Raw genomic sequence first — 15,563 nt, 5'->3', positions numbered from 1 at the left:
TTCTCTATTATATGTAAGCTATAAATTATTTAATAAATACCCTATTAATCCTATAATAAATAGTCATTATTATAAGATAACTTACAATAAATATATATATATATATATATATTATTGTCTATTATAAAATTTTTATTAAAAAATTTGATAAATAAAAGTAATAAAAGTAAAATTTGAAATAATTAATAAAAAAGTCTAACACATGACATTTTCTTTTATAGTATTATCACGTAGCATTTTTTTATTTTATGTAAATTATAAATTATTTAATAATTATCCTATTAATATTATAATAAGTAGTCATTATTATAAAGTAACTTATAATATATATATATATATATATATAAATTTTAATTATTTCTATTACGAAATTTTTATTAAAAAGATTAAGAGAAAAAAAGTAATAAAAATAAAATATAAAATAATTAATAAAAAATTTAAAATATTATATTGTTTTTATATATTAAAATTTAAAAAAAAAATATAAATTAAAATTATTAATAACTACGCGTATTAATATGTATAGTTCTCTAGGGATAGTGGCCATACTAAATTTAGAATTGATATTTTTTTATTTAATTCATTAATTTCGATTTAAACTCTCTTGATATAAGAGGATTCAGAATTTTATATATTAATTTTATTTTTAAATTTAAATGATTCTTAAAATTAAAAATTAATTGAATGATTCTAATCCATTTAATTTAATTTGATTAATTCAAAATTTAATTAAAAATTATAATGAATAAAATAATATTTTAATTTGAAATAACTCATAAAATAATATTTTTATGGAGAAAATTAATATTTTATATAAAACATTAATATCTTGAAGAAAATATTTTCTGCTCCACCCCTGTCCACTAGTAAGGTTGCATGTTATATTTCCTTTTGATCTGGTAGGACTCCCACTCAACCTTTGGGGCCCCAACTTGAGGGAAGTTACCCTAAACTACAAATTCAACATAGATGCCCTCGTTGGCTTCCCCTCTCTCTCTCTCTCTTTCTCTCTCTCTGTCTCTCTGGGGACTAGACATGGATTATTTTTAGCGTCAACAGTATGATTGTGAAAAATAGACAGCGTGCATAGGGAAGCTGACTCAAAAATATGCTTTAAGTTTTTTTTCTTGTTCATGCTCTCTCTCAAATAGACATGCACTTGGATTTGTCACATTAATTCGATTGGATAAGTTTAGTGATTTAGGTTTGGATTATTTATTTTAAATTGTAAATTATTTAATCTATTTTTAAGATATTTTAAATTAAAAATATTAATTTTATTGATTTAATTTTTGAATTAAAATCCATGTTGATCATATCAATCTAAATAGATCAATTTTGAATGGGGTTATTTAGATTATTGAATTAATCTCAATTAAATCATCAAATTTTTCAAATCATTTGGATTCAAAATGTATATCACTTTAAATTAATGAATTAATGACTAAGTTAATACAAATAATGTTGCATCGATTTGTAATTGGTGGCATCAATATCTTATTATAAAAAAAACTTGGTTAATATAAATAATTAATGTATTAAAGTTCAATGACATGTGTGAAAATGAAGAATATAGTTTGGTAGAAAGCATGAGATGGAAATTGCTTTGACGGAGATGGATCAAATAATTAAGCTTATATAAAATGGAGGGGAATAAATTAAAATAAATAAATTAAATGCAAGATTGTTGTGGCCATTTTCCATCTCAAGAATAAAAAATCTTACCAACATTAAGTAAAATTTTCGATTAATGTAATTAATTAATTCAATCATCCTATGCATCTTATATTTGAAACTCATAATATATCATATTTAAATAAGAGAAGTTCAGTATATTAAAAAAATTTTATAATTATTTGAAAATATTAAATATATTAAATCTTTATAAAGTAATATTTTCTTAAAATTACTCGAAAAAGATTTAATTTGAATATTGTAAGTAAAAAATATTATGAGAAAATATAATGTATTTAAAGTGAAGAATAAAATTAAAGGGGAAAAAAAGGAACCCACGAAATCTAAGACTTTAAACGTGTCAAACCAATAACAGGACATAAAAATGGTCTGATTCGGACAGCAATTGTGGGTGCGTCCAGGCAGTCACCCACCTCTGACCTCTCTGCTTCCCTTCTTCTCATCATTAACAATATTATCATCATCTCTACTTATCTTTGTTCTGTACAAACATTTGACCCCACAATAAAATGTCCTTATATGATGCGGCTAATTCGTATCATTAATCATTTGATTATCTATCCTGTAATGCGATAAACACTATTACTAATTTACTATATCTGGTTAAAAAAAATAAATAAATTCTATATCTATTAAAAAGAAGAGCCAATGCCATCCATTTCTTTTGACTGTTTGTTACTTGAAAAAATTATTTATAATATTTGATTGTAATGAGTTCTACGTGGGTGTCATAACCAGTTATAATCAAAATGTTTTATATATATATTAATTGTGGTTAAACCAATTTAATTCGATTTTTTTTGGAAAATTTTCATATATATATGGGGTTGGTAGAACAGATTTTGACATAAAGTAGAAGCATCAGGTAGGATATAGTTAGGTTCCATATTCAATCAATCAGTAATTTTCAGGAATTTGATTGTTCGTCCTAAATTATGCTGATTTCATTCCTTTTTATTATTATTATTTTTTGCCTATAGAGAACCTATTTTAATTAGGCCTCGCTCCATTCTTATTCCACTTGAGTGTGTGTGTGTATATATATTATCCTTTAAAAAAAGAAAACAAATTAGCCACATATATGATCTCCCCATCCAATCTCGACAACTATTGAATGCTTGCATGAGCTTAAACTCATCATCTCTCGTATTTAGATTGAAAAGTGCATGCATGATCTTGCTAGAATAAGATGCCAATCTTCAAACGTATTAATCTCTCTCTCTCTCTCTTTCTCTCTCTCTCTCTCTCTCTATATATATATAAAAGGATCCCAAAATAAAATTAAATAAAGATTGTTAAAATGTAATAATGTTTGGTTCAGATTATTTCCAAAAGAAATGCATGGGAAGGTGATTTCAAGCATATATACGATTCCTGGATTATGTCTCTTCTGAGAAAGGCCACGAAATTATTGGTGAAAACGTACTGCTCTCTTCATCCCACAAAGATAAATTTATTATTGTTTTTACATAATTTAAAAAAATATATTTAATATTTATATTTAAAGTAATAAATTTTATCTACTCTTTTTCTAATATATTTTCCACTCCTCCATTAAAAATTAAATAAATTATATTACTAAATTATTCTTAAAATTAAATATTTTTATTTTTTTTCAACACATATTAAATACGGACGTATTAGTAATAAATAAATAAACTATTATTATTTTCAAATAGAAAGTGATCTATAATTTGAGTTAAATAAATAAATAAAATAAATCTATCTTTATAGAATGAAGGGAATACTAAAGAAGAATGTGCTTAATTATATCCTGCGTTTATTTGGTGCAATAATGCCATCTTTCAGAATGGATTAAATTTATCTTTATTATCTGAATACATCCTCTTCTCCACAGGTTGATGATAAAGAAGAGGATTCATTTTAAGCATATACGTCCATAAGTACCATTAAAGGTTTCATGCTTTGAATAATCTTTATATGGAGGTCGATCGTGTTTGTACAATAATACACAATATAGCCACCTAGGTGTATGTCTGTAAGTATATGCTCTACTTTTCATTTTCCATATATGCTGCAGCCAAGTGGTTTTGATCACAAGCCGAGTAACGGATTCTGATTCTTATTACATCGGTTAGGAGCCATACTTTTCTGAAGCATTGGAGAGGAATAGAAGATTGGAAAAAGTTTGATAAGTATCTTACATGTTTATATAATAATAATAATAATAATAATAATAATAATAATAATAATAATAATAATAATAAACTATCGTCAAATTTGAGGGATGGATGGTATAATTTACCTATCTGCTATTCACTTTTAGGAATTTTTTTAATAAAATTAAATTTAAGAGATTTTATATTAATAAAATAAAACTAGAAATCAACATAAAACTATCTAAAAGTTAAGGGACAAATCGTATAATTTACTTTGTGAATGTGACATGATTGAATTAGTATAATTTGTCGGGTATATACTTTTTATCTTATTATTTAAGTAATTACTCTTTGTTTTTGAGAATAAACGAATAAGTATACGTATACATAAAAACTTCATGAATAAGCACAATAAAGCTCAATTGTGTTTATTTGTTTAGTTATACGAACACATCTAAACAAAAATTTTCAGTTCAATTAATAAATAAAATAACCCGAATTAATTTTAAATATCGGCTCAATGCCTAATTTGACTCAATTAATTAGAATTATGACTCAAAAATTTTAGTGGGAATTGAAAATATATTTTTCTAATTTGAGTGGAAGAAATATTTTTTAATTGTATTGAGGAATATTTCCTATATAGAATAGAAATTATATTTTAATATTATTTCTAAATTGAATGAGATTCCTAATTAGATTAAAATTGGGGTAATTAATACTATAGATAAGAGTATTGTGAAAATGTTATTAGGCTTTCAGCTCATGAAGGGATGCAATTGCCTATTATAGAGAGGGGATTTGCCAATTATTGAGAAGTGGCTTTATTTATGATGAGGGGCTCTTGCATATTACATCATCATAGAAGAAGAGAAGCTTTGACCTAAAGTGGAAAAATGACATAAAATTCAAAAGAAAGAAAGTATTAACCATTGGTGAGAGGGTTATTGTTCATATAGTTGAAGACATTTTTTATGGTGTATAATGTAATTAAAATAATATATATATATATTGAGTTATATCTAGAGGAGACTAAGAGTGACTAATTAATATATATATTTACTATTAATAGTTTGATGTAATGGGTTCTCTTGAGTGTCATTAGATTAAATAGTAGATAATTTTGAGTTTGTAATTGATGATTTATTATTGATGATACTGAAAGATGACATGTCCATGGATGTAGGCCTACGTTGAGGGATGAACTATGTAAATTTTATTGTTTTATTTTTATAGTTTACACGTTTCTGCATGCACAATAATAATAAATTAATTTTAATTTGATTGTAAGTTAGTGTTATTCTACATTAGTTTGGAATAAAAAAATTGTGCTAAAATATAAAAATTTTAACAAATCTCCTTACCCAACTTTGAAAATTAAGTTAGGTCCGATGTGAGAAATATAAAGATTTAGACAAACCTAGCTTTCTGAAGTTGAGTTAAATATAATCATTTTCTCGGCATAGGCAGTAAGCTCGATTAATCTGTAAGCTCGATTAATCTGTGATTCTAGAGATCGAAGGATGTGGAATTTTTATTACCTGTTGGGAATCAAGATCTTTGGAAAGAAGATAATTAAGGAAGACATTTGATTGGATGAGGTGGAATGAAGTCAAATGAATTAGTGCTAAATGTCTCCCATTTTCGAGCTAAAAGATTCAGTTTATGAGAATGATCCTGTGAATAAGCAATGTGCTTTGAAAAATATAATAAAGAAGTCACATACATATAATTAATTAATAAGGGCAATGTCATTTACGTATTATTATATACATAGATACTGAGAAATTGTTATATTAATGCAAGTATGCCCAACTCTTATTAAGATTTAAAAAAATATGATTCTGTGAATCAGAATAATAATAATAATATTTTTCACAGTTTTATGATTAAAGTTGTATTCGGCATCCATAGCTTAGATTATTTTTATAAAATAAATTGGTGTCATCACTCATTTTTGCAAGATAAAGATGAACCCAATACTTTGGCCTAATGAATAAGTAAATAACAATTAATTATCCTTTAATTGGAAGGTGATAAGGCAATTAATAAGAATCCTCATCTAAAGAGATATGCCTAATACTTAATTAATGAACATCATTAATTAATCTTCTGATACTGATTTGGCCACAATGGAATTTAATTGTCACCTGTTGTTTGCAATATATATTAAAAAAAAAGAAGAGATTGTAGGTTTATATCCTAAGATTTTCCTTACTGATTGGAATATTAACATGTTAGTATTTGCATTACGTGGTGTCTTCACTCGTTTATGGAGTCAAAATTAATTCACATTCAGATTAAAGGTAATCATTTAATAAAATCGTTTTAATCACAGTGATTTCAAGATTCATATCACTGATTTTGCAAGTGAAATTCATATTTTCGTTCACTAAATTGATTGTTGATTATATATATATATATATATATATATATATATATATATATATATATATATATATATATATATATATATAATTGTGTTAATTAAAGATAAGGATGATTTAGAAATGACAGCATAATGAAAAATTAGGCAATGAATTTTACTTTTTGTTGCATGCGTTAAACATAAGTTTCGTGCACGGATCAATGGTCATTAATATGATCTTAGATAGGATAGCATTACATCTTAATTATACGTGGCAGGTTAGTATGCATATTCACAAGAAATTTAGACACACGTGCTATAAAAACAAATCACTTTATAAAACTTTTTTTTATTAGACGTGAAAATAAAAAAATTAAAATTAGAAATATTAATAGAAAAAAATAGAAAAATTATTAAATATGCTTGATACATATGTATTATTTTTCATAATCATGTGAAATTTATTATTTATATTATAAATAGGACTCAATTTTTCATAAAAGAAAAAAATTATTTTTATGTTCACCGAAAATATTTTACGTTCTCCCAAATAAGAAAAAAAGAAAGAATAATAAACATGCTTGGATAAAAAAATTGTATGATGTGTTCGGAAAGAATGAATGAATCTCTCTAAATTGATTGGTCCGTAATTAAATTCTAATATGAAAGTTAAATAAATCAATTTTATTTTTTTTTTCCAAGTTAACGTTTTAGTTCATAAATCATAAGTTGAACTTTTTTTTATTAAGAAATATTTAGGTATTCCCGCTAATCATGTTATGATTGGATGGAAGATTAACCCTTTCGAGTTGGGGTGCAATTATAGTAAAATCCTCTCTATTAAAGGTGATTTCACTACTTGAACCTGTATTCAAGCGTGAGATACAAGTGCGCATTATTACTCAACCAACTCTTTTATAGGCATTGAGCCAATTTTTTTTAATATTATGATATGATAAGTAATTTGAATTATAATTATTTATAATTGATATAGTTAAATAATGAGTTTTCTTTGATGATAGTAAAGAAAAATTCTTATGTCGATTCAAAAATAATATATATATATATATATATATATATATATATATATATATATATATATATATTTATAATTGATATAGTTAAATAATGAGTTTTCTTTGATGATAGTAAAGAAAAATTCTTATGTCGATTCAAAAATAATATATATATATATATATATATATATATATATAGAACTCACATATAAAATAAATAAAATTTATATATTTATATTTTATATTTTAAATTTATTATGGGTAAATTTAAACATTAAAAACATTAAAAATTGATTAGACGCGTTGCTTTGGATTTAGGTAAAATTAGATTAGTTAGGCATGGATACAATTAGAGGTGGAAATGGCTCGGTTAGTGTGTGTTTTGGTTGGAATATTTTGGATAATAAATTAATTTGAATTATTTGAAAGCTTAATTTATTTCATAGAAAATATCTTTTACATAAAAAATGTTTGCTATGAAAAATGTTTTACAAGAAAATATTTTGTATAAAAATATTTTCTATAAAATTATTTTCCTTTATTTGATTACAATCGATAAATAATTTAAGCAAAAACAAAGTGATTTATGCATTTAGCAATCGATGGCATAGATATTACAATGATAACAACTATTTCAGTTTTTAATGGATACGTTGCTGTTTATTTTTTATAAAATGGCTTTTCCTCTCCAGCCATAGTTTTCTTTGTAAGCCAAATAGAAAAATATCTCTACTCAACTCAATTAAGTCTTTATTCTAAAAATTTGGGGTCGGTTATATGTATTCTCTTTCTCCACTCTAAACGATTTTGGATTAAATCCTCGGAAATGTGTAATTCTTCTAGGTCATGTTGTACTACTCTTCTCCAAGTCAGTTTAGGTCTACCTTTTCTTTTCTTTCTATCTTCTACTCTAATGTGCTTTACTTGTCTAACTGAAGCCTCTATATGTTTCCGCTTCACATGACCAAACCACCTCAATCTTCCTTCTCTCAACTTATCCTCAATTGGTATCACTCCTACTTTTTCTCTAATACTCTCATTGCGGACTTTATCTAGTCTAGTATGGTCATTCATCCACCTTAACATTCTCATCTCCGCAACTCTTATCTTAGATATATACGACTCCTTTAGTGCCCAACACTCACTACCATATAATATTGTAACACCCCTCACTCGACTACAGTGTAGCTGAGCTAAGCGTGCTACATTCGGTGCAATTTGATTTCTAATGCCTTAAACTTCATTAATCAACTTCTCTAACTAAATCAAAATCATCAAAGCCATCAAATTCATTTACTTCCTAGGGCTGCCACAAATTGAAACTTCAACATATTCTACGTTTTTTTTTTCTTTTCATGCCATTTCAACTTAATCAAGCATGCTTTTCATGCTTAGGAAAGAAAAAGGGTATAGTTAGTGCACTAACCTCTTTAACCACTCTCTTGGCTTGTTGAAACTTTAAAATTTTTTTCACTTTCTTCAAATTTCTTGGCAGCCAAACACTTCTCCTTGGTGTGGGTGTAATTTTTAGTGAAGGTGGTTAGGGCTTTTAGGGTGAGAAAGGGTGGGAATTCAAGCTTGGAAGCTTGAAAAATGGAAGAGGAACTCTTCCATGGTGGTGCGGCAACTTGAGGAAGAAAGGAGCAGAATATTTTGTCAAGTTTTGGTCTTTCTTATCCCTTTTAATGTGTTTAATAAATTATGATTGGTGGAGGAAATTTAAATGACATCATATGATGTCATAATTAGGTATTTTCCTTCATTTTCTTTTTTTTCTCTACTTATTATTAATTTAATTTTTAGCAATATTTATTTATATTTTAGATCATAATAATTATTTACTTAACTGGACAAGTCGGCAAAAAATCATCTCTGAAGACGAAATGACCAAAATGCCCTCCGTTTGGCTTATTGAGCCAAAATTGTCTATATCGATCGAAAAATTTTTCTAAACATTTTCTTGGCATTCTAATGCCATAGAAACCTCAATGACTCTTCTCTGGAGTCTCAAAAATTATTTTATGAATTTTCTCTCGGGTTTAGGGCTTCTAGTTGTGAAGACCGCAACTTTCCACTGGGTTACCTATCGCTAGGGCACCGGCTCATTTAACTTAGTTGTATTTTATTTTTAAAATTTTTTCTAAATTTTTCTTATTAATATTTGAGTTCATTATGATTCCTCACTTTAGTCCAAATATTTTCCAGACGTTCTAGCTATCCGGACCGACACCAGTCATCGGAATAGTAGAATGTATGGAATTGCTACAGTAAGGGTGTTACAAACATGACCGGTCGTATGGCTGTATAGTAAAATTTTCCTTTCAACTTATTGGGAATCTTGAGATCACATAAAACTTCCATGGCACGTCTCCACTTAAACCATCCAGCTTTAATCCTATGACTAACATCCTCCTCACATCCCCCATCTACTTGAAGGACTGAGCCGAGATATTTAAAGTGATTACTTTGGAACAATATCACTCCATCCAAACTAACTCCTTTCCTATCACTAGTTCGGCCTTTACTGAACTTACAATGCATATGTTCTGTCTTCGTTCTACTTAACTTAAAGCTCTTTGACTCTAGAGTACTTCTCTAATGCTTTAGCTTTCTATTGACTCCTTCTCGCGTCTTATCTATCAGAACTATATCATCCGCAAACATTATGCACTAAGGGATACTCTCTTGTATATGTTTCATCAATTCATCTAAAACTAATGTAAAAAGGTAAAGAATTACAGCTGAACCTTGGTGTAATCCAACTGAGATAAGAAAATCTCTTATGTCCACTCCCACTGTGCACACAATAGTAGTTGTTCCTTCATACATATCTTTTAACACTTGTATGTACCTAATATATACCCTCTTTTATTCTAACACTCTCCATAAGACATATATTGGAACACTATCATAAGCGTTTTCTAAATCGATAAAAACCATTTGTAGATTTTTCTTCACATCTCTATATTTCTCTATCAAGCTTCTAATGAGAAAGATTGCTTCCATAGTTGAACGACCAGGAATAAAGCCAAATTGATTGGGAAAGATAGAAGTATCATGACATAGTCGATGTTCCACAACTCTCTCCTACAACTTTATGGTATGGCTCATAAGTTTAATTCCCCTATAGTTTGTGCAACTCAATATGTCTCCCTTATTTTTAAAAATAGGCATTAAAATACTCCTCCGCCATTCATTAGACATTTTTTTTGAGTTTAGAATCTTATTAAACAATTTAGTTAACCATGCCACTCCCATATCTCCCAAACACTTCCACACTTCAATTGTTATTCCATCGGGTCTACAAGCTTTACATACTTTCATTCTCTTAAGTGCTTCTTTTACTTCTAAAGATCTAATTCTTCTAGTATAATTTATATTTTTTTCTATTGCTCTATAATCTATATTCACGCTATCACCATTTTGACTATTATTAAAGAGATTATCAAAATAATTTCTCCATCTTTCAAATAGAAAAATATCTCTATGGTAATTATATATCTGATCCATTAACTCTATTTGAATCTGTTTGATATGAGGAACTAGGTAACATGCTTAAACTCATTCAATTAATTAAAGCTGAATCATCGTAAAATTAATAGTCAATTCGAAGATTTGACCAAGCACTCATAGCATAACAAGGATGGAGAGGAAAAGTCATTTTAATAGCTTTAACCAAGCACTCCTAGCAAAACAAGGATGGAGGATTAAATGAACCCAATTCTCTCTTAGCTAGGGTTCTTAAAGGGAAATACTTCCTTCTTTCTTTTTGAAAGCTTCAACTGGAGGGAATGCTTCTTATGGTTGGTAGAGTCCTCTATGGGGTAGAGATATTCTTCTTCAAGGGACTAGATGGCAGATGAATAATGGTTCCTCAATCTTATGTAAGGAGGATAGGTGGATCCCAAATTCCTTTCCCAATCCCCCAAGAGTAAAAAAAAATGCAAATCTAAATTTTAATTGGGTTGCTCAATTGATTGGCTAGGATCAATTCCAATGGAATGCTCAAGCTCTATGTTCTGTGTTACATGAGGAAGAGATTGATAACATCCTCTCAATCCCTATCGTTATGATTAACAGGGAAGACAAGATCATCTTTACTAGAGATGGGAAATCAGTAAAATTTGGATATCACTTGGCTCATTTGTCGTGAGCAGCTCAAGCTGCTGCCTTCTTTACAGGTCCAGGTCAAAACTTTATAAATAACAATGTGTTAGTTTGGGAACAAATCTAGAAGCTCTAACTCCCACCTAAATTAGCAGTATTCTTGTGCCATTTCCTCAAAGGAAAACTTCTAGCTAATGATCTCCTTAATAGACATTTTCCTGGTCTGTCGGATGTTTATACAGCTTGTGGGGAAAAAGAATACTTAAAACATCTATTCTTTTTATGCCCAAGGGTAGTGGAAGTGTGGTGGAGCTCACCCTTTATATTGCTATCATCCAATCTTAATAGTAGTTCTATGATTGAATGCTGGTAGGAAATTTGCTCAAGCATTGGTTCTCCGCCTCAGAAAAAGGAGCTTATTCAGTTGTATATTTTTGTTCCATGGAAAATTTAGAAGAATAGAACATACGTGTTTTTAATGGAGATCAGCTTCCATTCCATCAGGTTGTGAATGTAGGTCAGGTTTGTTTAGAAGAATTTGTTGCTGCTCAGAAACCTTCTTCTCAACGTATTGAATCAGATATTCATAATCATGTCTGGACTCCCCCTCTTATGGGCATGGTTAAAATTAATTTTGATGCAGCTTCTTCCAATCAAAGGAATTATGGGACTATTGCCGCCATTGCTAGAGACAAATTTGGCAGGCAGGCTGGTTAGAGTTGCAAGAAAGTTCAAGGAATCATTAACCCTCTTGTTCTAGAATGCATGGCATGCAGAGAAGCTATCTTGCGAGTGAGAAATAGAGGACTAAATAGGGTGATGGTGGAAGGAGATTCTTAGAAGGTCATTTGCAGCATAATGGTGCTTCTATTAGGGGTGTGCAAACGGTCGGTTCGGTTCTGAATCAAACCGAACTGATAAAACATCAATCGAAAATAAAAAATTTTAAAAACTGAACCAAAGCGATTAATAAGAGAAAACCGAATTGAATCAAACTGATAAATATCGATTTGATTTGGTTTTAAACCGATCAAACCAAATTTTATAAAATTTTATATTTTCAACATTAAGTCTCAATAACAAAAACATAAAAACAAAAAAAATCAGAAATCAAAACTAAAAAATCTTAGGGTTTCCTTGATATATATATATATATATATATATAATTTTTATTCGGTTCGTTTTTTTTTTTTAACTTTTTATGAAAATAACTGAACCGAATCGATTAAATTTTAAAACTGAACTGATTGAACTGAATTGACTCAGTTCGGTTCAGTTTTTCGATTTAAAATGAAATCTACTCTCCCCTATCTTTTATTCCTCAAAGCATTAGTGGTATTGTAAGTGACATTTTGTTTTTAGCTAGGACTTTTAATTCAATCTCCTTTCATTTTATTAAAAGATTTGGAAATATTATTGCTCACTTCCTAGCAAGGAAATCTATTGGTGATGATTCCTTTTTATGTAACCCAATGGCTCAAATAACCTTTGTTTCATCGGTTTGGCCTTTTTAGGCTTTTCAGTGAAGTTTTTTCTCCAAAAAAAAAAAATATTTATCAATTGGTGTCACCCACTTTCAAATACTTACATGAGGATGCCTGCCATTTATAAATCTAGCTACCTATAATTAACCTCTACTGTAGTCAATAATTAATATGAAATTAGAATGCTTTATTTTTTTTTTATTGAAATTATAAAATTTCATTAATTTTTAAACCATAAAAATAGGAGGTGGGTAATGGGGCTTAAACCCTAACAACCAAAATGCAAACTAAACTCAGAAAATAGCAAAGCCTAGTTCACTAAAAGGAAAGCTTCAGAAACTAAGTGAACAGGGAGAATCAAAGCCCTTGGACCTACACCCATTATAGAACACTGCGATAGCTGCATAGAAAGTATAAAAGCATCACTACCACCAATACCATCACAGCATAAGTAAAAAAATAAACCACAACCCGAGCTCTAAACTAGCACCGAGGAGTAGATACCATGAAAATTCAAGAACACTAGAGAGAAGACACTCGAGCAGTCAAATCACCATCTCTCCTATTGCGTGAGAGGACAATGAGCCCAAACTTTTGGCACAGTGCTACACCTGGCCACCATCAAAGGACTCCATAGTTGATCTTTAAGAGGGGGAGCTGGACGACATCGGATCTACCACCTTAGCAATTTAACTCTTGCTAGCTACCTTCCTTTGGACCTGCACATGGGAATGACAAAGAGTAAAGTAATCGCGAAAATTATCTATTAAATTTCAAATCAATTAATATTTTTAAATTTGATTAAAATTTATTTTTAATTATGTGAAACTATTCCAAACTCGATTATTATTATTTAAAAATATCTGAATTCATTTAATTTTATATATTTTAATAAATAATCTATATAAAAATTATTTTTATTAATGATTTATTTTTTAAAAATTTAACAATTCGATAAAATATTTAAATTCTATTTTATATAAATTAAAATATATAAAAATATAAATATTATTATAAAAATATTTTATAATTAGTTATATAAATGAGTTTTAGTAACGGATATCCAACATGTAAAATTCAAACCCAAATCAGTCCCCAAAATCAATTATATATTATCCAAATTCATCATATTAGGTTTGGTCGGATCAGGTACTCGCAAAAACTAACTCTCTGCCATCCTAACTGCGCACTTCATCTTGTTGCTCTAGTTGAAGCTACCCTCCAAGCACAACAAACACACAGATTTGAAGAGTCTTTCACCATCTAACAGCTATCTGTCACACAAATCAAAAGGCTATAAACATCCTAATTCAGAGGTAGGGAAGGAGTACCCATCGCTAGATCAAAGGAAGGGGAGGGCCTTCCCTTGTCCGAAGGAGAGAGGAAGACCCTCTAAAAAGAAAATCAGCTTAGCGAGACCCGAGAGAAAGAGGCAAGAAACAAACAAGAAAGAGAAAATTCTCTCTCTAAACTATTGAGAGAGAGTCTCATATCAAACTAATGTATGTATGAGCATCATAGGTGATTTCAAGCATGAATGAGAATGCTAATTTGTAAATCCCAATTAGCTATTAGTGGTGATTTCAAGCATTTCATAGGTAAACCAAATTATAATTTAGGTGTCAGAATAAAACTTTTTTTATTTTAAAAGTTTTATTTTAATTGTCTAAAACTAAAAGGTATGAATGTATGCATGATAAAATTAAAAAAAAAATTAATATTTTAATAATTTATGAAATATATAAAGAATTTAATAAATTTTATTAATACTAATTTTTATATTTATTTTTATTTTAATACACATATTCCTACATAACACATAATGCCTACCAAATTTTTTAGATTTTTGAACTCAAAAGAAAAAGGGAATTCTCCATTAGTGCTACAAATTGGGATCTCAATCCAATATTTTAATGTACTTATATATACACACACACACACGTAAGTATGTATACACATACAAAAGGGAAAAAAAGAAATAAAAAAACCTTAAAATAAGAAGTCATTGTAAGCAATAATTAAACTTTAACTTGATACTTTTATGGGTCCATGCTTTCCTCACTTGATCTTTAATTTTCTTTTGAATACTTTATATGGTAAAAGGGCGAAATGCCCTTGCAAATGTGTTCTTTTTCATTGCAGGCGCCGGAGTATTGCAAGTTGCAACATGTGTTTTTTCACAGGAGCAACGAATTTTGGCCATCTAATAGGGCTGCCATAAGGCATTGTTATCTTCTTCTTCATGATCACCATTATCATTTAAATCTTATCCAATCTTTGCATTTCTTTCCCATTGTTAACTGATCTACCAAATTGGGTTTCATTACCAAGATTTGGTGTAAGATATTGATCTTCTCTGGCAGCCAACATGACCAAATTGAAATACATAACTTGCACTAGAAAATTAATAGACAAACGGGCTTATAATGAAGTCAGATTCCACCAAGCTTGGGCTTGTTATAATTTGAAAAGAATTCATAACGTGGAGAATTATCTTTACATGATTGTGAGACAAAATATATATGCATTGGAAGCATTTAATAATCTTTGATAGAAGTCATTGATAAATATTTATATTTAATAGACTAATTAATTACTGGGACATTGATTAGCAAACCTCTAAAAGTCGTAAACATAGCAAAGTACATTTTCTTACGATAATAAAACACAACAAAAGCAATTCAATTCAACGATGTTAAGTGATCTTTTTAGGCCCTTTTTGACCCAACTTCTAAGGCCGAAATGATCTCTTTTCCAACTGGCTTTAAGCTCA

Source organism: Hevea brasiliensis, chromosome 13 (genome assembly GCF_030052815.1).
Source record: "Hevea brasiliensis isolate MT/VB/25A 57/8 chromosome 13, ASM3005281v1, whole genome shotgun sequence".
Taxonomy (NCBI): domain Eukaryota; kingdom Viridiplantae; phylum Streptophyta; class Magnoliopsida; order Malpighiales; family Euphorbiaceae; genus Hevea; species Hevea brasiliensis.
The sequence above is the reverse complement of the archived record's forward strand: the minus strand, read 5'-3'. Positions refer to the sequence as shown.